Raw genomic sequence first — 24,380 nt, forward strand, 5'->3', positions numbered from 1 at the left:
GCTGCTCTTCCGATGTAAACAAGGAATATGGTATCTGTAGCGAGGGAAAGAAGGCGCCAAATAGGGTGATATCGCAAAAAACACATACAAAGGCAAAGTAACAAAGACTATTACTCACAAGCCAAGCGGCACTGAATCGTGCCTTCACGAGCGGACCGGGACCTCAGTGTCGCCCGGAAGACCAACCCAGGCGAAATCCAATCAATGGATCAGGATAGATGGTACACTACAGGTGCCGGCACCTGTAGTGTACCATCTATCCTCAGCTGGAAGTGTAGAGACCTGTAGGTTTGAAAGGAAGGTGTGTTGCCGCTTTGGGCCCTGATTGGCTGTCGGCAGCTTGTTCCTGATCCATCGATTGGATTTCGCCTGGGTTGGTCTTCCGGGCGACGCTGAGGTCCCGGTCCGCTCGTGAAGGCACGATTCAGTGCTGCTTGGCTTGTGAGTAATAGTCTTTGTTACTTTGCCTTTGTATGTGTTTTTTGCGATATCACCCTATTTGGCGCCTTCTTTCCCTCGCTACAGTTTGCTTGTTAACACATTTCACCTAAGTCTGTGATGAATCTAGGTTCAATTCTATGGGTGATGCCAATATAAAATTAAAAATTTGTTGCGCTTTCATCCATAAGAATAAAATGTATATATATTTTTTTAATTTTTACAAATATTTGCATATTAATATTATTTAATGAAATATAAAATATTTATGTATTGTTTCATGGGTAATGTTTTTTTTTTAATTCTGTGCATCTAAAAACTATGGGCTTTAATAGCAGGAATGCCCATTGAAGAATCTATGGGAAATATGTGTGAGCAAGGCTCAATGAATTTAGAATATGATATCACCTTTACAGCAAGGACCCTCACCAACTGCACAAGGGTCTATATAACTAGCTCATTCTCTGTCTCAATTTTCTTTCTTCAGTCAATGACGCCATTCCAATCCATTAGGGTTTGTAATGCAGACATGCTGTGTTGTTTATGGTTTCCTTTTCTATGACAATCCAAGTGCCATCTTTGAATCAGCAAAGCTGCCCAAATATGTATACAATACCACAATAACGAAAGGGGCCAACTTTTAAAACAAGTATACCAAGATTAAAAAGAAAATTTTGAAATAGAAATATATTTTGTACCCTCTATCTGAATCATGAAAGTATAATTTTGACTTCACTGTCACTAACCATTTCAAGCATTACTTCTCTCTGTCTCTTACCCTCCACTCTCACCATACTTATGTCTAGTCTATGATCATTCCCTTCTATCATTCCTTTCTATCATTCCTTTCAACCTCTGCTCTAATTTTCCTTCGCTCCCTGACCATTTTGTCACTGAACTCTCTTATCTTTATAATGCTTACATGTCTAGCTGAATTTTTGCACTTTCACTGCCTGTTACTAGCAAACCATTCCCCTTTTCCCCTTGTCTATCCGTTAGTTTGCTCCTCCCCCCATGTTAACTCTTTTCTCCCATTCTCATATTTCTTCCTCATCATTTCCCAATCTTTATCTGGTCTCTATTGTATTTTCTCTTTTCCCTCATATTCTTTTTTTGCTTTTTCACATTCTCTGAGTTGGCAAAAGAAACGTTTCCAGCTTCTGCTGTTTCAATGTTATTCTCTGCAATTAATTCACTAAAACTTCTGAACTCTTCCTACTTTATGAATTCACTGCAGAGGACAATACATCAAGAGGAGAGGCTACAAAAACTGTTAGTAAATTTCAGCAAATGCTTTGCACCATTTTCTCCTTTTCCCTATTTCTCTATTTGTTTGTTGCTGTAAACATCTTCCTTTTCATTGTATCACATTTCTTTCTTTACCATATTTTATCTTCTGCTTTACTATACTACCTGGGGTCATGAGATATCCAAGTATAGCACATTATAGACTCTGCAGCTTGGAAATAGTTAAGACCCTTGAGAGTACTCACATTGACTGATGGAAAGTGACTCAGCGGAGCAGCAGCTGAGATATTAGTTCCTTTATTTTCTCGAACCTATTACAGAGCAAAGCACTGCTTGCATTCATGAAGTCACTAACATTCCATTGGTCTGTGCATCTACTCTAATTCCCTGTTTTAATGGGGCGATCTATCAAATATTCTGCCCATCTGTTAAATCATGTTACAATCAATGTAGTAGTGGAGAGGGACAGATAAATTTTGCTAGATGAAGGATGGACAAGCCTGTTTTAGCTTATGTATAGTACATTTTGAATGCACTAGCTTTTTACCACAGATTGCAATAAATAACAGATAACTTTAAGGTAATACAAATGTTTAGATTTAATGAAACCTGGGGAAAAAGCAGAATATCACATACAGGGAGTGCAGAATTATTAGGCAAGTTGTATTTTTGAGGATCAATTTTATTATTGAACAACAACCATGTTCTCAATGAACCCAAAAAACTCATTAATATCAAATCTGAATAGTTTTGGAAGTAGTTTTTAGTTTGTTTTTAGTTATAGCTATTTTAGGGGGATATCTGTGTGTGCAGGTGACTATTACTGTGCATAATTATTAGGCAACTTAACAAAAATCAAATATATACCCATTTCATTTATTTATTTTTACCAGTGAAACCAATATAACATCTCAACATTCACAAATATACATTTCTGACATTCAAAAACAAAACAAAAACAAATCAGTGACCAATATAGCCACCTTTCTTTGCAAGGACACTCAAAAGCCTGCCATCCATGGATTCTGTCAGTGTTTTGATCTGTTCACCATCAACATTGCGTGCAGCAGCAACCACAGCCTCCCAGACACTGTTCAGAGAGGTGTACTGTTTTCCCTCCTTGTAAATCTCACATTTGATGATGGACCACAGGTTCTCAATGGGGTTCAGATCAGGTGAACAAGGAGGCCATGTCATTAGATTTTCTTCTTTTATACCCTTTCTTGCCAGCCACGCTGTGGCGTACTTGGACGCGTGTGATGGAGCATTATCCTGCATGAAAATCAGGTTTTTCTTGAAGGATGCAGACTTCTTCCTGTACCACTGCTTGAAGAAGGTGTCTTCCAGAAACTGGCAGTAGGACTGGGAGTTGAGCTTGACTCCATCCTCAACCCGAAAAGGCCCCACAAGCTCATCTTTGATGATACCAGCCCAAACCAGTACTCCACCTCCAGCTTGCTGGCGTCTGAGTCGGACTGGAGCTCTCTGCCCTTTACCAATCCAGCCACGGGCCCATCCATCTGGCCCATCAAGACTCACTCTCATTTCATCAGTCCATAAAACCTTAGAAAAATCAGTCTTGAGATATTTCTTGGCCCAGTCCTGACGTTTCAGCTTGTGTGTCTTGTTCAGTGGTGGTCGTCTTTCCGCCTTTCTTACCTTGGCCATGTCTTTGAGTATTGCACACCTTGTGCTTTTGGGCACTCCAGTGATGTTGCAGCTCTGAAATATGGCCAAACTGGTGGCAAGTGGCATCTTGGCAGCTGCACGCTTGACTTTTCTCAGTTCATGGGCAGTTATTTTGCGCCTTGGTTTTCTCCAACATTGGTGTGTCCGGTCCACGGCGTCATCCTTACTTGTGGGATATCTCTTCCCCAACAGGAAATGGCAAAGAGTCCCAGCAAAGCTGGCCATATAGTCCCTCCTAGGCTCCGCCCACCCCAGTCATTCTCTTTGCCGTTGCACAGGCAACATCTCCACGGAGATGGTTAAGAGTTTTTTGGTGTTTAAATGTAGTTTTTATTCTTCTATCAAGTGTTTGTTATTTTAAAATAGTGCTGGTATGTACTATTTACTCTGAAACAGAAAAGGATGAAGATTTCTGTTTGTGAGAGGAAGATGATTTTAGCAGACAGTAACTAAAATCGATTGCTGTTTCCACATAGGACTGTTGAGATGAAGTAACTTCAGTTGGGGGAAACAGTTAGCAGACTTTTCTGCTTAAGGTATGACTAGCCATATTTCTAACAAGACCATGTAATGCTGGAAGGCTGTCATTTCCCCTCATGGGGACCGGTAAGCCATTTTCTTAGTCAAGCAAACAGAATAAAGGGCTTAATATGGGCTAAAAAACTGGTAGACATTTTTATGGGCTAAATCGATTGCTTTATTTGGGCATTTTATTCATATTTATGCTGACAATTCGCATTTATAAACTTGGGGAACGTTTATTAAACGGCAGGCACTATGTTAGACACCTTTTCCAGTCAGGTGGCCTTTCTAGTTGTAGACTGAGCCTCATTTTCGCGCCATTACTGCGCAGTTGTTTTTTGAGAGCAGGGCATGCAGATGCATGTGTGAGGATCTTAAATTTGCTGGAAAAGCTTCTAGAAGGCGTCAATTGGTATCGTATTCCCCTCTGGGCTTGGTTGGGTCTCAGCAAAGGCTATAGCTGGGACTGTATAGGGGTTAAATTTGTAAACGGCTCCGGTTCCGTTATTTTAAGGGTTAAAGCTCTGAAATTTGGTGTGCAATACTCTTAATGCTTTAAGACACTGTGGTGAAATTTTGGTAATTTTTGAACAATTCCTTCATACTTTTTCACATATTCAGTAATAAAGTGTTTTCTGTTTAAAATTTAAAGAGACAGTAACGGTTTTGTTTTAAAACGTTTTTTGTGCTTTGTTGACAAGTTTAAGCCTGTTTAACATGTCTGTGCCTTCGGATAAGCTATTTTCTATATGTATGAAAGCCAATGTGTCTCCCCATTTAAATTTATATGATAATTGTGCCATAGCGTCCAACCAAAGTAAGGACAGTACTGCCACAGATAATGAAATTGCCCAAGATGATTCCTCAGATGAGGGGAGTAAACATGATACTACATCATCTCCTACTGTGTCTACACCAGTTTTGCCCACACAGGAGGCCCCTAGTACATCTAGTGCGCCAATGTTTATTACCATGCAACAATTAACGGCTGTAATGGATAACTCCATAGCAAATATTTTATCCAAAATGCCTACTTATCAGAGAAAGCGCGATTGCAATGTTTTAAACACTGAAGAGCAGGAGGGCGCTGATGATAATTGTTCTGTCATACCCTCACACCAATCTGAAGGGGCCATGAGGGAGGTTTTGTCAGATGGAGAAATTTCAGATTCAGGAAAAATTTCTCAACAAGCTGAACCTGATGTTGTGACATTTAAATTTAAATTAGAACATCTCCGCGCACTGCTTAAGGAGGTGTTATCTACTCTGGATGATTGTGACAACTTGGTCATTCCAGAGAAATTATGCAAGATGGACAAGTTCCTAGAGGTTCCGGTGCACCCCAACGCTTTTCCTATACCCAAGCGGGTGGCGGACATAGTAAATAAGGAGTGGGAAAAGCCCGGCATACTTTTTGTTCCCCCCCCCCCCCTATATTTAAGAAATTATTTCCTATGGTCGACCCCAGAAAGGACTTATGGCAGACAGTCCCTAAGGTCGAGGGGCAGTTTCTACTCTAAACAAGCGCACTACTATTCCTATCGAAGGTAGTTGTGCTTTCAAAGATCCTATGGATAAAAAATCGGAGGGTTTGCTTAAAAAGATTTTTGTACAGCAAGGTTACCTTCTACAACCCATTTCGTGCATTGTTCCTGTCACTACAGCAGCGTGGTTCTGGTTCGAGGAACTAGAAAACTCGCTTAGTAGAGAGACTCCATATGAGGAGGTTATGGACAGAGTTCACGCACTTAAGTTGGCTAACTCTTTTATTTTAGATGCCGCTTTGCAATTAGCTAGATTAGCGGCGAAAAATTCAGGGTTTGCTATCGTGGCGCGCAGAGCGCTTTGGCTAAAGTCTTGGTCAGCGGATGTGTCATCCAAGACAAAATTGCTTAACATCCCTTTCAAAGGTAAAACTCTATTTGGACCAGAATTGAAAGAGATTATTTCAGACATCACTGGGGGAAAGGGCCACGCCCTTGCACAAGATAGGCCTTTCAAGGCCAAAAATAAGTCCAATTTTCGTTCCTTTCGCAATTTCAGGAACGGACCGGCCTCTAATTCTGCATCCTCTAAGCAAGAGGGTAATGCCTCACAACCCAAACCAGCCCAGAAACCGATGCAAGGCTGGAACAAGGGTAAGCAGGCCAAGAAGCCTGCCGCTGCTAACAAAACAGCATGAAGGAGTAGCCCCCGATCCGGGACCGGATCTAGTGGGGGGCAGACTCTCTCTCTTTGCTCAGGCTTGGGCAAGAGATGTTCAGGATCCCTGGGCGCTAGAAATAGTTTCTCAGGGTTATCTCCTGGAATTCAGGGAACTACCCCCAAGGGGAAGGTTCCACATGTCTCACTTATCCTCAAACCAAATAAAGAGACAGGCGTTCTTACATTGTGTAGAAGACCTGTTAAAGATGGGAGTGATACACCCAGTTCCAATAAAGGAACAAGGAATGGGATTTTATTCAAATCTGTTCGTAGTTCCCAAAAAAGAGGGAACTTTCAGACCAATTTTGGATTTGAAGATCCTAAACAAATTTCTCAGGGTACCATCGTTCAAGATGGAAACCATTCGAACGATTCTACCCACTATCCAGGAAAGTCAATTTATGACTACCGTGGATCTAAAGGATGCGTACCTACATATTCCTATCCACAAAGAACATCATCAGTTCCTAAGGTTCGCTTTTCTGGACAAGCATTACCAGTTTGTGGCCCTCCCATTCGGGTTAGCCACTGCTCCAAGGATTTTCACAAAGGTACTCGGGTCCCTTCTAGCGGTTCTAAGACCGAGGGGCATTGCAGTAGTACCATACTTGGACGACATTCTAATACAAGCGTCGTCCCTGTCAAAAGCAAAGGCTCATACAGACATCGTTCTGGCCTTTCTCAGATCACATGGATGGAAGGTGAACATAGAAAAAAGTTCTCTGTCTCCGTCGACAAGAGTTCCCTTCTTGGGAACAATAATAGATTCCTTAGAAATGAGGATTTTTCTGACAGAGGTCAGAAAGTCAAAACTTCTAAGCTCTTGTCAAGTTCTTCATTCTGTTCCTCGTCCTTCCATAGCGCAGTGCATGGAAGTAGTAGGGTTGATGGTTGCAGCGATGGACATAGTTCCTTTTGCACGAATTCATCTAAGACCATTACAACTGTGCATGCTCAAACAGTGGAATGGGGACTATACAGACTTGTCTCCAATGATTCAAGAAGATCAGAAGACCAGAGATTCACTCCGTTGGTGGCTGACCCTGGACCATCTGTCCCAGGGAATGAGCTTCCGCAGACCAGAGTGGGTCATTGTCACGACCGACGCCAGTCTAGTGGGCTGGGGCGCAGTCTGGGAATCCCTGAAAGCTCAGGGTCTATGGTCTCGGGAAGAGTCTCTTCTCCCGATAAACATTCTGGAACTGAGATCGATATTCAATGCTCTCAGGGCTTGGCCTCAACTAGCAAAGGCCAGATTCATAAGGTTCCAATCAGACAACATGACGACCGTTGCGTATATCAATCATCAGGGGGGAACAAGGAGTTCCCTGGCGATTAAAGAAGTGACCAAAATAATTCAATGGGCGGAGGATCACTCCTGCCACCTGTCTGCGATCCACATCCCAGGTGTGGAAAACTGGGAGGCGGATTTTCTGAGTCTTCAGACATTCCATCCTGGGGAGTGGGAACTCCATCCGGAGATCTTTGCCCAAATAACTCAATTATGGGGCATTCCAGACATGGATCTGATGGCGTCTCGTCAGAACTTCAAGGTTCCTTGCTACGGGTCCAGATCCAGGGATCCCAAGGCGACTCTAGTAGATGCACTAGTAGCACCTTGGACCTTCAACCTAGCTTATGTATTTCCACCGTTTCCTCTCATTCCCAGGCTGGTAGCCAGGATCAATCAGGAGAGGGCCTCGGTGATCTTGATAGCTCCTGCGTGGCCACGCAGGACTTGGTATGCAGACCTGGTGAATATGTCATCGGTTCCACCATGGAAGCTACCTTTGAGACAGCACCTTCTTGCTCAGGGTCCATTCGAACATCCAAATCTGGTCGCCCTCCAGCTGACGGCTTGGAGATTGAACGCTTGATTCTATCGAAGCGTGGGTTTTCAGATTCTGTGATAGATACTCTGGTTCAGGCCAGAAAACCGGTAACTAGAAAGATTTACCATAAAATATGGAAAAGATATATCTGTTGGTGTGAATCCAAAGGATTCCCATGGAATAAGATAAAAATTCCTAAGATTTTCTCCTTTCTACAAGAAGGTTTGGAGAAAGGATTATCTGCAAGTTCTCTAAAGGGACAGATCTCTGCTTTATCTGTCTTACTACACAAAAGACTGGCAGCTGTGCCAGATGTTCAAGCATTTGTTCAGGCTCTGGTTAGGATCAAGCCTGTTTACAGACCTTTGACTCCTCCCTGGAGTCTAAATCTAGTTCTTTCAGTTCTTCAAGGGGTTCCGTTTGAACCTTTACATTCCATAGATATTAAGTTACTATCTTGGAAAGTTTTGTTTTTGGTTGCAATTTCTTCTGCTAGAAGAGTTTCAGAGTTATCTGCTCTGCAGTGTTCTCCGCCGTATCTGGTGTTCCATGCAGATAAGGTGGTTTTGCGTACTAAGCCTGGTTTTCTTCCTAAGGTTGTTTCTAACAAAAATATTAACCAGGAGATAGTTGTACCTTCTTTATGTCCGAATCCAGTTTCAAAGAAGGAACGTTTGTTACACAATTTGGACGTAGTCCGTGCTCTAAAATTCTATTTAGAGGCTACAAAAGATTTCAGACAAACATCTTCCTTGTTTGTTGTTTATTCTGGTAAAAGGAGAGGTCAAAAAGCGACTTCTACCTCTCTTTCCTTTTGGCTTAAAAGCATCATCCGATTGGTTTATGAGACTGCCGGATGGCAGCCTCCTGAAAGAATCACAGCTCACTCCACTAGGGCTGTGGCTTCCACATGGGCCTTCAAGAACGAGGCTTCTGTTGACCAGATATGTAAGGCAGCGACTTGGTCTTCACTGCACACTTTTGCCAAATTTTACAAATTTGATACTTTTGCTTCTTCGGAGGCTATTTTTGGGAGAAAGGTTTTGCAAGCTGTGGTGCCTTCCGTTTAGGTAACCTGATTTGCTCCCTCCCTTCATCCGTGTCCTAAAGCTTTGGTATTGGTTCCCACAATTAAGGATGACGCCGTGGACCGGACACACCAATGTTGGAGAAAACAGAATTTATGCTTACCTGATAAATTACTTTCTCCAACGGTGTGTCCGGTCCATGGCCCGCCCTGGTTTTTTAATCAGGTCTGATGAATTATTTTCTCTAACTACAGTCACCACGGTACCATATGGTTTCTCCTATATATATTTCCTCCTGTCCGTCGGTCGAATGACTGGGGTGGGCGGAGCCTAGGAGGGACTATATGGCCAGCTTTGCTGGGACTCTTTGCCATTTCCTTTTGGGGAAGAGATATCCCACAAGTAAGGATGACGCCGTGGACCGGACACACCGTTGGAGAAAGTAAATTATTAGGTAAGCATAAATTCTGTTTTTCCACACGCTTCTTGCGACCCTGTTGACTATTTTGAATGAAACGCTTGATTGTTCGATGATCACGCTTCAGAAGCTTTGCAATTTTAAGAGTGCTGCATCCCTCTGCAAGGTATCTCACTATTTTTAACTTTTCTGAGCCTGTCTATCCTTCTTTTGACCCATTTTGCCAAAGGAAAGGAAGTTGCCTAATAATTATGCACACCTGATATAGGGTGTTGATGTCATTAGACCACACCCCTTCTTATTACAGAGATGCACATCACCTAATATGCTTAATTGGTAGTAGGCTTTCGAGCCTATACAGCTTGGAGTAAGACAACATGCATAAAGAGGATGATGTGGTCAAAATACTAATTTGCCTAATAATTCTGCACTCCCTGTATTTGTCAAATACATACAGTATTTGCTTAGTCTGACGTGTACAATATGATTGTTTATTTTACCTATTAAATGAGATTTAAAAACTATGGCCTCGATCGCAATCTATAGGGAGCAGCGTTTCTTTTTGTTTTTAGGGCCAAAAAAGCTACTTTTCGATTCAGCACAATCACAATAACGGGATTTTGCCTGATTCTCTCACTTGCAAATCGGGTTTCGGTTGCTAGAAAAAAAGAGCTATTTACAATATGGAGTTGAAAACTGCTCGGTGATCACAAGATGTTTTCAGCTAACTTTTCAGATACTTTATAAGCCTAGTTTTTTTGGCTCATCGAATTTGGCACCTCTAGTCACTTGATAAGTACTCAGAAAGAATACTTTATCCAAGTGCCGGCACAGAGGAATTGATAAGTGAATATGCAAAAGCCCGGCCCGGATTGGCCATTGGGAGCCACATGGTCAGTGATGCGCCTAGAAACGCAAGCAGTAATGGACGAAGATGGAAGACTTAAAGGGCCATGATACCCACATTTTTTCTTTCATGATATAGAAAGATAATGCATGTTTAAACATCTTTCTAATTTACTTCTATTATCTCATTTGTTTTATTCTCTTGATATTCTTTGCTGAAAAGCATATCTAGATATGCTCAGTAGCTGCTGATTGGTTGCTGCACATATAAGCCTTGTGTGATTGGCTCACCTATGTGCATTGCTTTTTCTTCAAATAAGGATATCTAAAAAATGAAGCAAAATAAATAATAGAAGTAAATTGTAATGTTGTTTAAATTTCTATTCTCTATCTGAATCATGAAAGAAAGATTTTGGGTTTAGTGTCCCTTTAAGGACCTCATAAGATATATTGTTTATTTCACCTTTCTATTTCTGATCTATTTGGATTTTAATAATACAACAATAAAGGTACTTTTTATTTCCTATATAAAAGGACCATTTCTGTTTTTTTTAGAACCAGTATTCTGGATGTGGATTATAAGAAATGGGGACATCTAAATTTTATAACAGACTTGTTACAGACTCTAATTACATTGCTTTTACATTTAATATATAGAACTATAATTGAAATATATGTTATTTGAATATATTATACATGTGTTTTGTTATGCGTCTGTTCAAGAGGTATCACTTTACTTCAGCCCACCAAAAGCTTTTTCCAGCGCTATTTTGTGTTGCACTTGAGCACAAGATTTAACTCACCCCTTGTGTTATGAGCGTTAATAGCGCACCCTGCCCTATCCCTTTAAGCTGTAGCGAGCACTAAAAAGTGTGGGCTGTGTTAAGATTCTCCTCTTGTAATACAGGATTGTGCCCCTTTCATAGCGCAGAGTTGTGCTAAGGATAACGCAGATATACGCTCCATTTGTTACCTAGGCCCTTTATAGGGCATCAGATTTTAAGTGCTATGTTCCTTTTAGCCTGAAAAACAAAATTAATATTACTAAATACAAGACTAATGAACAGCAGACGTTGTCTCTCCTTCCTATATAGTTTTCAAAATGTTTCTTTCATGATTCAGATAGAGAATACAATTTAAAAAAAAAGTTTCAAATTTACTTCTATTATCACATTTGCTTTGTTCTCATATTATTCTTTGTTGAAGTGATTTGTAGATAGGTAGCGTGCACATGCCTGGAGCACTACATGACAGGAAATAGTGCTGCCATCTAGTGCTCTTGCCAAGTTATAATAACACTTGCAAAACTGCTGCCATCTACTGCTGCAGACACGTGCACACTCCTGAACTTGCCTTCCTGCTTTTCCACAAAAGAATAACAAGAAAACAAAGACAAATTGGGCATAGAAGTACATTGGAACATTGTTTAAAATTGTATGTTCTATCTGATTTTTTTTTATATTACAGTTATTTAAAGGGATATTCCAGCCAAAATAGGAAACCACATGGGTGCATTTCGGTATTGAAAAGAAGCAATTTTGTAATATACATGAGTTAGCAAATATGCTTCTAATAAAAGCTATAGCTGTTTCAAAACTGTATTTAAGTATGCACTGTGCACCAACATTTTAAACGCAACACTTGTTTGGAGAGCCTACGGTGCGTGTACCATCTGGTAATGACTCAATTTGTTAATTGCTGACATGATACAAGTCCCACTGATGATCTAAGCAGCTGCATTATTTAAAATGTGGGTGCAGTGAAAACATCTAGCTATGCCACATGCAGGTGCAGAGAAAAATGTTAACACTAAAACATTTTTGCCAATACATGTATATTAAAAATATGTTTCTATTCAAAAATGCAATAAATCTATGTGAAATTATATTTTGACTGGAATGTCCCTTTAAGCCCATTGAACTTTATTATATTTCAGTATTGTTTGAATTGTAAATCTGTTTAGTGGCTGCTATTTTATACACATATTAAATGTTGGATTTTCATGATCCTTTAAGTAAATTGTATTTCTGAAAGTGTAAAACAATTTGTGTTAGATAAGAAAGAATAGGTCAGTATTAAATATCTGGGGAAAAGTTGTAAAATGAACAAATGTATCTTGATTTACTGGGTAGCTGAGCAACAAGGTGACAGCATTTTATCACCATTTGTGCATAAGGCAACAATGTATTCTGCTGCGATCACACATGAAGTAAAATAGTGTTAAAAAAAAAATGTCTGGTAACACTTTCTCAACAGCTGAAGCCTTGTGTAGGAAGGTGCCAGCTTCAAGGAGCTGCTATAATAACTATTGCATAGCAATCAAGTGAGCCCTGAGGGGCAATGAAATATAGAGATGAATAACACTTTAAAGGGACACTAAAGTCAAAATTCAACTTTCATGATTAAAATAGAGCAGGCAGTTTTAAGAAACTTTTCAATTTGCTTCCATTATCAAATCTTACAGTCTTTTTAAATACACACTTTTTGAGGTACTAGATACTACTGAGCACGTGCAAGAGTTCAAATTGTATACATATATGAGTCTGTGATTGGCTGATGGCTGTCACATGATACAAGGGGCCAGCAAATTAACGAACATTTTGAAATTTGTCAGAAAAAGGACTGGTCATTTAAAATTCAATCACCTAGATTACAAGTTTTGCGCTATAGAGGGTAGTTAACAAATGCAACAAAAGTTGCAGTATTTCACCCTCCATAGCGCTGCCATTATGAGTTTTTAAAAGGCCTGCTAAGGGCTTATGCATGCGATATGGTTGCGTTGAGCTCCATACCGCACAAAATACAAGCGCTGCTTTGACGTGCTCGTGCTCCCTTTCCCGATAGACATCAATGGGGAGCGCGTGTTAGAAAAAAAGTAACACCTGCGATCGCGGAATGAAAAGCTCCGTAACGCAGCCCCATTGATGTCTATGGGGAAAAAAGTTTAAACCTAACATCGTAAGATAAACCCCACATCTAAACACCCCTAATATTCTGCCCCCGACATCGCCGACACCTACATAATGTTATTAACTCCTAATCTGCCGCTCCCAATATCGCCGCCACCAAAATAAATTTATTAACCCCTAATCTTCCTCTCTGATATCGCCTCTACAATACTAAAGTTATTAACCCCTATTCCCCTGCACCCCAACATCGCCCACACTATAATAAATATATTAACCCCTATTCCGCTACTCCCCGACATCCCTGCCACTAAATAAAGTTATTAACCCCTAAACCTCTGGCCTCCCACATCACTACCACTAAATAAACCTATTAACCCCTAAACTGCCAGCCCCCCACATCACACCAACTTAAATTAAACTATATTAACCCCTAACCGTAACCCTAAACCTAACCCTAAACCTAACACCCCCTAACTTTAACATAATTAAAATAGAGCTAAATTAAAGTTACAATTATTAACTAAATAATACCTATTTAAAACTAAAAACAAACTTACTTGTGAAATAAAACCTAAGCTAGCTACAATATAACTAATAGCTTAGGTTTTATTTTTATTTCACAGGTTTGTATTTATTTTAACTAGGTAGACTAGTTAATAAATAGTTATTAACTATTTACTAACTACCTAGTTAAAATAAATACAAACTTACCTTTGAAATAAAACCTAACCTGCCTTACACCAAAACCTACCATTACAAAAAATAAAAAACACTAAAATTACAAAAAATAAAAAACCTGCCATTACAAAAAATAACAAACGAAATTATCCAAAACAATAATAATTATTCCTATTCTTATACCCGGTTTAAAAAATAAATAAAAACACCCCAAAATAAAAAAAACTAATCTATAATAAACTACCAAGGGCCCTTAAAAAGGCCTTTGTAGGGCATTGCCCTAAATAAATCAGCTCTTTTTCTACAAAAGAAAAACAAACACCCCCTAACAGTATACAAACCCCCACCCTTCCAAACCCACAAAATAGAAATAAAGTAAAACCTAATCTACCCATTGGACATTGCCCTTAAAAGGGCATTCAGCTCTTTTGCTGCCCATTAAAAGAAAAAAATGGCTATTCTAAAAAAAAAAACACCCCAAAAAGATAAAAAAAAATTACACAAAATAACAAACTAATTATCCAAAATAATAAAAAGGATTCCTATTCTAATACCCCATTTAAAAAAAAAAACACCCCAAAATAAAAGAACCCTAATCTATAATAAACTACCAATAGCCCTTAAAAGGGCCTTTTGTAAGGCATCGTCCTAAAGAAATCAGCTTTTTTTCTTAAAATAAAAACAAACACCCCCTAACATTACAAACCCCCCCAAACCCACAAAATAAAAAAACCGAACTAAAAAACCTAATCTACCCATTGCCCTGAAAAGGGCATTGCCCTTAAAAGGGCATTCAGCTCTTTTAAGAAATGCCCAAACCCTAATCTAAAAAAAAAACACCCCAAAAAAACTTTAAAAAAAACTAACACTAACCCCCCTCTTTAGGTACTCACAGTTGCTGAAGTCCCGCTTGAACTTCATCCCGGCGGCTCCATCTTCATCCAGGCGGCTCCATTTTCATCCATCACGGGACTGGCATCTTCTTCATCCCTACAGAGGTGGAGCGGTCGATGCGCGGAGGTCCAGGCGAAGGTCCAAGGTGGAGGTCCAGGCAGAGGTCCCAGGTGGAGGTCGATCGATCCGACGTGGAGGTCCTCTTCATGCGATCGTCTGCCGCACACTGAGGATTCAAATGCAAGGTACCCCTTTTATACTGGGGGTACCATTGCATTCCGATTGGCAGAAAATTAAAAAACAAATTAAATCAGCCAATAGGAATTAGGGCTGCTAAAATCCTATTGGCTATTCAAATCAGCCAATAGGATTTCAGCAGCTCTCCTTCCTATTGGCTGATTCGAAAAGCCAATAGGAATGAGAGCTGTGTAAATCCTATTGGCTGATTTGAACAGCCAATACAGGGAGTGCAGAATTATTAGGCAAATGAGTATTTTGACCACATCATCCTCTTTATGCATGTTGTCTTACTCCTAGCTGTATAGGCTCGAAAGCCTACTACCAATTAAGCATATTAGGTGATGTGCATCTCTGTAATGAGAAGGGGTGTGGTCTAATGACATCAACACCCTATATCAGGTGTGCATAATTATTAGGCAACTTCCTTTCCTTTGGCAAAATGGGTCAAAAGAAGGACTTGACAGGCTCAGAAAAGTCAAAAATAGTGAGATATCTTGCAGAGGGATGCAGCACTCTTAAAATTGCAAAGCTTCTGAAGCGTGATCATCGAACAATCAAGCGTTTCATTCAAAATAGTCAACAGGGTCGCAAGAAGCGTGTGGAAAAACCAAGGCGCGAAATAACTGCCCATGAACTGAGAAAAGTCAAGAGTGCAGCTGCCAAGATGCCACTTGCCACCAGTTTGGCCATGTTTCAGAGCTGCAACATCACTGGAGTGCCCAAAAGCACAAGGTGTGCAATACTCAGAGACATGGCCAAGGTAAGAAAGGCTGAAAGACGACCACCACTGAACAAGACACACAAGCTGAAACGTCAAGACTGGGCCAAGAAATATCTCAAGACTGATTTTTCTAAGGTTTTATGGACTGATGAAATGAGAGTGAGTCTTGATGGGCCAGATGGATGGGCCCGTGGCTGGATTGGTAAAGGGCAGAGAGCTCCAGTCCGACTCAGACGCCAGCAAGCTGGAGGTGGAGTACTGGTTTGGGCTGGTATCATCAAAGATGAGCTTGTGGGGCCTTTTCGGGTTGAGGATGGAGTCAAGCTCAACTCCCAGTCCTACTGCCAGTTTCTGGAAGACACCTTCTTCAAGTAGTGGTAAAGGAAGAAGTCTGCATCCTTCAAAAAAAACATGATTTTCATGCAGGACAATGCTCCATCACACGCGTCCAAGTACTCCACAGCGTGGCTGGCAAGAGAGGGTATAAAAGAAGAAAATCTAATGACATGGCCTCCTTGTTCACCTGATCTGAACCCCATTGAGAACCTGTGGTCCATCATCAAATGTGAGAATTACAAGGAGGGAAAACAGTACACCTCTCTCAACAGTGTCTGGGAGGCTGTGGTTGCTGCTGCACGCAATGTTGATGGTGAACAGATCAAAACACTGACAGAATCCATGGATGGCAGGCTTTTGAGTGTCCTTGCAAAGAAAGGTGGCTATATTGGTCACTGATTTGTTTTTGTTTTGTTTTTGAATGTCAGAAATGTATATTTGTGAATGTTGAGATGTTATATTGGTTTCACTGGTAAAAATAAATAATTGAAATGGGTATATATTTGTTTTTGTTAAGTTGCCTAATAATTATGCACAGTAATAGTCACCTGCACACACAGATATCCCCCTAAAATAGCTATAACTAAAAACAAACTAAAAACTACTTCCAAAACTATTCAGCTTTGATATTAATGAGTTTTTTGGGTTCATTGAGAACATGGTTGTTGTTCAATAATAAAATTAATCCTCAAAAATACAACTTGCCTAATAATTCTGCACTCCCTGTAGGTTTTTAGCAGCCCTAATTCCTATTGGCTGATATAATTTTTTCAGCCAATAGGAATGCAATGGTACCCCCAGTACCATTGCATTTGAATCCTCAGTGTGCGGCGGACGATCGCATGAAGAGGACCACCACGTCGGATCAATGGACCTCTGCCTGGACCTCCGCCTTGGACCTTCACCTGGACCTCCACCTCCGCTCATTGACTGCTCCGCCTCCTCAGGGATGAAGAAGATGCTGATCCCGCGATGGATGAAGATGGAGCCACTGGGATGAAGATTGTTCAACCGGGACTTCAGCAACTGTGAGTACCTAAAGAGGGGTTAGTGTTAGGTTATTTTAAGGTTTTTTGGGGTGTTTTTTTTTTAGATTAGGGTTTGGGCATTTCTTAAAAGAGCTGAATGTCCATTTAAGGGCAGGAAAAAGGGGGGCTTTTTTATTTTGATAGGGCTATTAGATTAGGTGTAATTTTTTTTATTTTGGATAATTTCGTTTGTTATTTTTCGTAATTTAGTGTTTGTTATTTTCTGTACTTTAGTATTTTTTGTAATCGTAGATTTAATTTTTTTAGTAGGGCTAGCTTTTTTTTTAATTTGTAATTTAGTTTATTTAATTTGTAGTTAGTTTAATTTTAGTCTAATAGTTATGTTAGTTTAATTTATAGTTTAAATTTTAGTTTTTTTAAAATTCACAGGTAGATTTTTATTTATTTTAAGATAGGGATCTTGTAATTTTAATTTAAAGTTAGGGGGCGTGTTAGGTTTAGGGGTTAATAGTTTAATTTAGTTTTTGGCAATGTGGGGGCTGTCGGTTTAGGGGTTAATAGGTTTATTTAGTGGTAGTGATGGGGGAGGCCAGAGGTTTAGGGCTTAATAACTTTATTTAGTGGCGGCGATGTCGGGGAGCGGCGGAATAGGGGTTAATATATTTATTATAGTGTGGGCAATGTTGGGGTGCAGGGGAATAGGGGTTAATAACTTTAGTATAGTGGCGACGATGTTGAGGAGCGGCAAAATAGGGGTTAATAACTTTTATTAGTGGCGGTCGATGTCGGGAGCAGCAGATTAGTGGTTAATAACTTTAATATAGTGTTTGCGATGCGGGAGGGCCTCGGTTTAGGGGTTAATAGGTAGTTTATGGGTGTTAGTGTACTTTGTAACACTTTAGTTATGAGTTTTGTGTAACAGTTTTGTTGCATAAAACTCATAACTACTGGTCTCAAATGGCGTAACGGAACTTGTCATTATAGGGTGTAACCCTAGTTTTTTAACCTTACCGCAAAACTCGTAATGGCAGCTCTATGGGAATCCCATGAAAAAACGTAATTTTTTTGAGTGCAGGACTGATGTTGCTTTACAGGCTAAAAGGCTTGCGGTACAGTTATACCGACAAGACTCGTAATGGCTGTGTTGCTGTTTTAATACTGAAATGACAATTTTTCACCATTAAAACACGAACGCACAACTCGTAATCTACCTGATTGTAAGTATTGCATTGTCTTTTTATGATGCACTTGTTGATTATGCAATTCTAATGTATTTGTTAGTCCTTTAAGGGAATTTGCCAAAGCAGAACTGTAGCTTATTTACACACCACTATAGTTTTAACAGTTACTCACCATGGCATTTGTGACTAAAGGTGACAGACATAAACAAACAGGCATCGCTTTCACTTAACACCACCAATGAGTGGCTATACAGTGCTGTTCTTTTTAGAAAGCAATATTTAAATTTCCTTTTTTTCTACAAGGCAGGAATTATTTATTGAAACATTTTGTACAATTAATTTAAAAGAACGTGTTTTAATTATTTTAATATTTTTGGTGCCAGAAAGCTTTTAATGAAAATGTGCTTGTTTGTGTGGAATAAATATTAATCTAAAAACTAATATTTCCTAAGTTGTATTAAAAGGACATTAAACGCCTCTTGCTTTTTTATGTGAAAAAATCAGATTTTTCTAGACATGTGCACAGCGAAAAAAAATCATTTAGTTTCGTTTTCATTAGTTAAATAAATAATTTCATTTCAGCAAATTAGTTATGTTAAGTTAAATCATTTTTCGGATCCATTCGTTATTTTGGATCCATTTGTTATTTCAGATCCATTCTTTATTCATATTCATTATACTATTCTAAAGTTTAGAATAGAATAATGAATATGAATAAAGAATGGATCCGAAATAACAAATTAATCCAAAAAATTATTTAACTTAACATAAGGAATATGCAGAAACGAAATTATCTAAACCGTCGCTAAAACTAAATAAAAACCTATTAACCACCATCCACCCACATCGCCAACACTAAATAAAAACCTATTAACTCCTTAACCCGCATCCCCCCCACATCAAACCGCCGTCCCCCACATCACCAACACTAAATAAATCTATTAACCCTTAAACCGCCGTCCCCCCTCATTGCCAACACTAACTAAACCTATTAACCCCTAAACCACCTCCCCCCCACATTGCCAACACTAAATAAACATATTAACCCCTATACCGCCATCCCCCACATCGCCAACACTAAATAAACCTAATAACCCCTAAACCGCCATCCCCCACATTGCTACTCCCTAAATAAAACTATTAACCCCTAAACCGCCGTCCCCCCACATCGCAAACACTAAATAAAAATGATTAACCTCTAAACCGCCATCCCCCACTTCGCAACTACCTAAATTAAACTATTAACCCCTAAACCTAACACCCCCTAACGATAACATAATTAAAATACACCTAAATTATAAAAGTTACAATATTACTAATTAAAATAAATACAAACGTAAAACTTACCTGTGAAAAAAAACCTAAGCTAAACTAAAAAAAAACTAACATTACTTGTTTAAAAAAAAACAATACAAAAATAAAAAAAACTAACATTACTAAAAATAATAAAACCTAACATTACAAAATAAAAATAAAAACTGCAATAACAAAAAATAATAAACACTAAAATTACAAAATGTAAATAAATTACCATTATAAAAAATAACAAACAAAATTATTCAAAATAGTAAAAATTATTACTATTCTAATACCCCCCCCGTTTAAAAAAAATAAAATAAATAAACCCCCCCAAAAAAAATCTATAATAAACTACCAATAGCCCTTAAAAGGGCCTTTTGTAGGGCATTGCAAGTTAACAGCTCTTTTGCCAATCAAATTAAACCAAATACCCCCTTACATTACAACCCCCCCAAATAAAAACTTAAAAAAATAATCTACCCATTGCCCCGAAAATGGCATTTGTAGGGGCATTGCCCTTAAAAAAACATTCAGCTCTTTTCAGCCCATTAAAAATAAAAAAGCTCTAAATAAAAAACACCCCAAAATTAAAAATTAAAACCTAACACTAACCCCAAAATCGGTACTCATGTTTGATGAAGTCTGGACATCTATCTTCTTCCCAGCGGAAAAACATCTTTATCCAGATGGTTCCATCTTCATCTATCCCGGGTCCGGCATCTTCTTGTCAGGGTTTTTTCCCTGTTTTGTTTGCCATGTGCTGCTGGCAGCCATTTTACTCACCTCTCTTGATGACTCTGATGTATACTGTGTGATGCTGCTCATTTTCTGCACTTACTTTTATGGCCAGACTGGTGTACATCATCCGTGTAAGACAGGATGCAGTCTCAGAATTGTGATGTCATCACTTATTATTTAAAGGGCCTCTGTTCAGTATGCTTTGCCCTTGCATTGTCTCAGACCTGTTTGTGAGAGCTCCTGTGTATTACCTGGCTGTCTGACGTCCCTCCTGGTTCCTGATCCCTGGCTTGTTACTGACTCTGTTGTTCTCCTTGCTCCTGATTCCGGCTCGTCTGACTACTCGCTTTGGCTCCTGACTCGGCTCGTCTGACTATTCGCTTTGGCTCCTGACTCGGCTCATCTCACTACCAGCTCTGGTTTTGATTCCTGGCTTGTTATTTGACTTGTGGACTTTTTATTATTTTTTGCTATTAATAAAGGTGTGATTATTTTTGCACTTATTGTCTCAGTCTGATTCCTGGCATCCTGACATTACGCAAGGGCCATGAATCCTGATGGTGCTAATAATCCACCTTTACCTGCCATAATTTCCAGGATGGATGAACAGGATCACCGCTTGGATCAATTTGCACTAGCCCTGCAAACCCTGCTGACTCGCACTGCACATTTGGACCAAAGTGTCCCGCAAGTTAAGGCTGCTCCTGTTTCCGCTGCTATACCTAGTCCTACCAGGTGGGATTTCTCATCTCGTTACTCTATGTCACAGCTCTTGCCTGGGCTAATCCCTTGTGGGAGACTAATAAACCTGTGATTTCAAATTACCCTGAATTTGTGGCCTCCTTTCGAAGGGTATTTGATGTTCCGGCTCGCTCCTCCTCTGCTGCTAAACGACTCATGTCCATTCAGCAAGGTACAAGATCTGTTGCTCAGTATGCCATTGAGTTCCGTATGCTTGCCGCAGAGGTAGGTTGGAACAATGAAGCCCTTGTTGCCGCCTTCTTTAATGGGCTCTCTGATGCGATTAAAGACGAAGTTGCTGCAAGAGATTTACCAGAGGATCTCGAGGCATTGGTGTCTTTTTTTATCCTAATTGACATCAGACTCAGAGAGAGGCCCTCTTTCAAGTAGCGCTTGCGGAAGCCTCCTGTTCCATTGTCTCCTACGTGTTTGTTCCCACCCATGCCTCCCTCTCCTCCCATGACTCCTGGTCCCGAGTCACCAGGTACTGCTAAGCCGATGCAGTTGGGCTTCACACGTCTCTCCGCGGTGTAGAGGGCCTTTAGGAGGAGGGAGGGGCTCTTCCTCTATTGTGGGTTACAGGGCCACCTTTTGAAGCCTTGTCCTACACGGCCGGGAAATGCTCACACCTAAGGCCCTGTCAGAGGCAGACCTTGGGTGGTTTATCCTCGTCCCCGGAACCGCTAAAGGAGAAACCTTTGGTCACAGTTGTCCTTTCCTGGGTGGACTTCTCTATAGTCACCCATGCTCTTGTTGACTCTGGTGCTGCGGGCTATTTCATTGACAGTGCTTTCGTATCAACGCACTCCATTCCTGTTTTGCCTCGGTCCATTACGCTTGCTATTGAGGCCATTGATGGCAGGCCCCTTCAGCCCACACTCGTTTCTCATGAAACTGCTACGTTATCCATGGCTGTTGGGGCTCTCCATTTTGAAACCCTCCAGTTCCAGGTGATAAACTCTCCACAACAACATTTTCCAGTTGTTCTGGGCTATCCCTGGCTCCAAAAGCACAATCCCAGTCTTGACTGGCGCAGGTCTGAAATTTTGTCGTGGTCTCCGCAATCTATTTCCACTTGTCTTCAGAAACCAGTTAAAGTCTTGTGCACTTCTTCGGTATCTCAATTGCCAGAGGAGTACCTAGAGTTCCTAGACATTTTTGACAAGGTGTGTGCCGGTACGTTGCCTCCTCACCGGTCTTACGATTGTGCCATAGACCTGCAACCCGGAGCCATTCCTCCTCGGGCCGGGTTTACCCTCTGTCTGTTGCGGAGAATAGTGCTATGGAGGAGTATGTTGCCGATGCTCTGTCACAGGGGATCATCCGCAAATCCTGCTCTCCTGCAGGGGCTGGCTTCTTCTTTGTGATGAAAAAGGGTGGCGAGTTAAGACCATGCATCGATTATAGGGCTCTTAATCGTCTTACCATTAAAAATGCTTTACCCTATTCCGCTCATTACAGAACTCTTTGACCGCCTCAAGGGAGCTACGGTCTTTACTAAACTTGATTTGAGAGGAGCATACAATCTCGTTAGGATCAAGGAGGGCCACGAATGTAAAACAACATTTAACACCAGGAGCGGGCATTATGAGTATCTTGTAATGCCCTTTGGCCTATGTAATGCTCCTGCTGTTTTCCAGGAATTTATTAATGATGTCCTACGAGATATGTTGCAACAGTGTGTTGTGGTGTACTTAGACGACATCCTCATACACTCACCCACACTTGAGGCTCATCGTTCTGATGTTACAAGGGTTCTTCAGAGACTACGTGAGAATGGCCGGTTTTGTCAACTCGAGAAATGTGAGTTCCATCAGACTCAAGTAACCTTCCTAGGTTATGTTTTTTACGTTGCAGGATTCTCCATGGATCCAGACAAGTTTTCTGCAGTTCTGCAGTGGCTTCGCCCAGTTGGTCTTCGGTCTATTCAACGTTTTTTGGGGTTCACCAATTACTATAGAAAGTTTATTAAAAACTTTTCTTCCTTGGTTAAACCTATCACAGACATGACCCGTAAAGAGAATGATCCACTCCATTGGTCACCTACTGCCATTAAGGCCTTTAATAGTCTTAAGACTGCCTTTGCTGCCACTCCAGTTCTGGCTCATACTAACCCTGTCCTGCCTTTCGTTCTTGAGGTCGATGCGTCTAAGACTGGAGTAGGTGCCCTCTTGTCTCAACGTCCTACGCCTGACGGTTCCTTGCATCCATGTGGTTTCTTCTCTAAGAAATTGTCTCCAGCGGAGTGCAATTATGAAATTGGCGACAGGGAATTACTGGCCATAATTTTGGCACTCAAGGAATGGAGGCATCTAATCAAGGGTACTAGCGTGCCAGTGCTCATTCTTACTGACCACAAGAATTTAACTTATTATCTGAAGCAAAACGTTTGTCGCTCCAACAGGCCAGATGGGTGCTATTTTTGTCTTGGTTTAATTATGTGGTCTCCTACCTGCCTGGTAGTAAGAATGTTAGGCCTGATGCCCTCTCTCGACAATTTTCGCCTCTGTCCAAGGAGGAGTCTGTACCTACTCCAGTTATACCTCCTGACCATATTTTGGATACCATACGTACTAATTTCACTTCTTCCTTGGGGGAGGAGATCCTGGCTGCACAAACCAATGCACCTCCTGAGAAACCTAGTGGTAAGTGTTTTGTTCCCGAGAATCTTCAAACTAAACTTTTGCACAATTACCACTATCCTAAAGCCGCAGGTCACCCAGGCAAGAACCAAATGATTTGGTCTGTCACTCGACAATTCTGGTGGCCAGGTCTTCGTTCTGATGTTGCTGTGTATGTTTCCGCCTGCTCAGTTTGTGCACAGAATAAGACTCCTCGACGTCTTCCTGTGGGTCTTCTTCAACCTATTGCTAATGGTGAGCGTCCTTGGACACATCTTTCCATGGACTTCATTGTCGAGCTCCCTGTTTCCAATGGCAATACTGTTATCCTTATGGTGGTTGACCATTTTTCTAAAATGTCACATGCATTCCCTTGAAGAAGTTGCCTACCGCTCAGGAGCTTGCTTCAATTTTTGCCCGGGAGGTCTTCCGTTTACATGGGTTACCCAAGGAGATAGTGTCGGACTGGGGTAGCCAGTTTGTCTCCAGATTTTGTGCTCAAATGGGGATCCAGCTTTCCTTCTCCTCGGCATATCACCCTCAATCCATTGGGGCTGCGGAACGGTCTAATCAAGCTCTGGAACAGTTCCTCCATTGCTGTGTCTCAGATCCCCACAATAATTGGTCTGAACTGTTACCTTGGGCAGAGTTTGCTTGTAATAGTGCTATTAATGCTTCCTCCAAGTTATCCCCGTTCATGGCGAATTATGGGTTTCAACCATCCTTGTTGCCCGATTCATTCATGTCTCAGGGTATTCCTGCTTTGGAGGAGCATCTCCGGCAACTCCGTTCCACGTGGGTGCAGAT

This window comes from Bombina bombina, chromosome 1, assembly GCF_027579735.1.
Source record: "Bombina bombina isolate aBomBom1 chromosome 1, aBomBom1.pri, whole genome shotgun sequence".
NCBI classification, from domain to species: domain Eukaryota; kingdom Metazoa; phylum Chordata; class Amphibia; order Anura; family Bombinatoridae; genus Bombina; species Bombina bombina.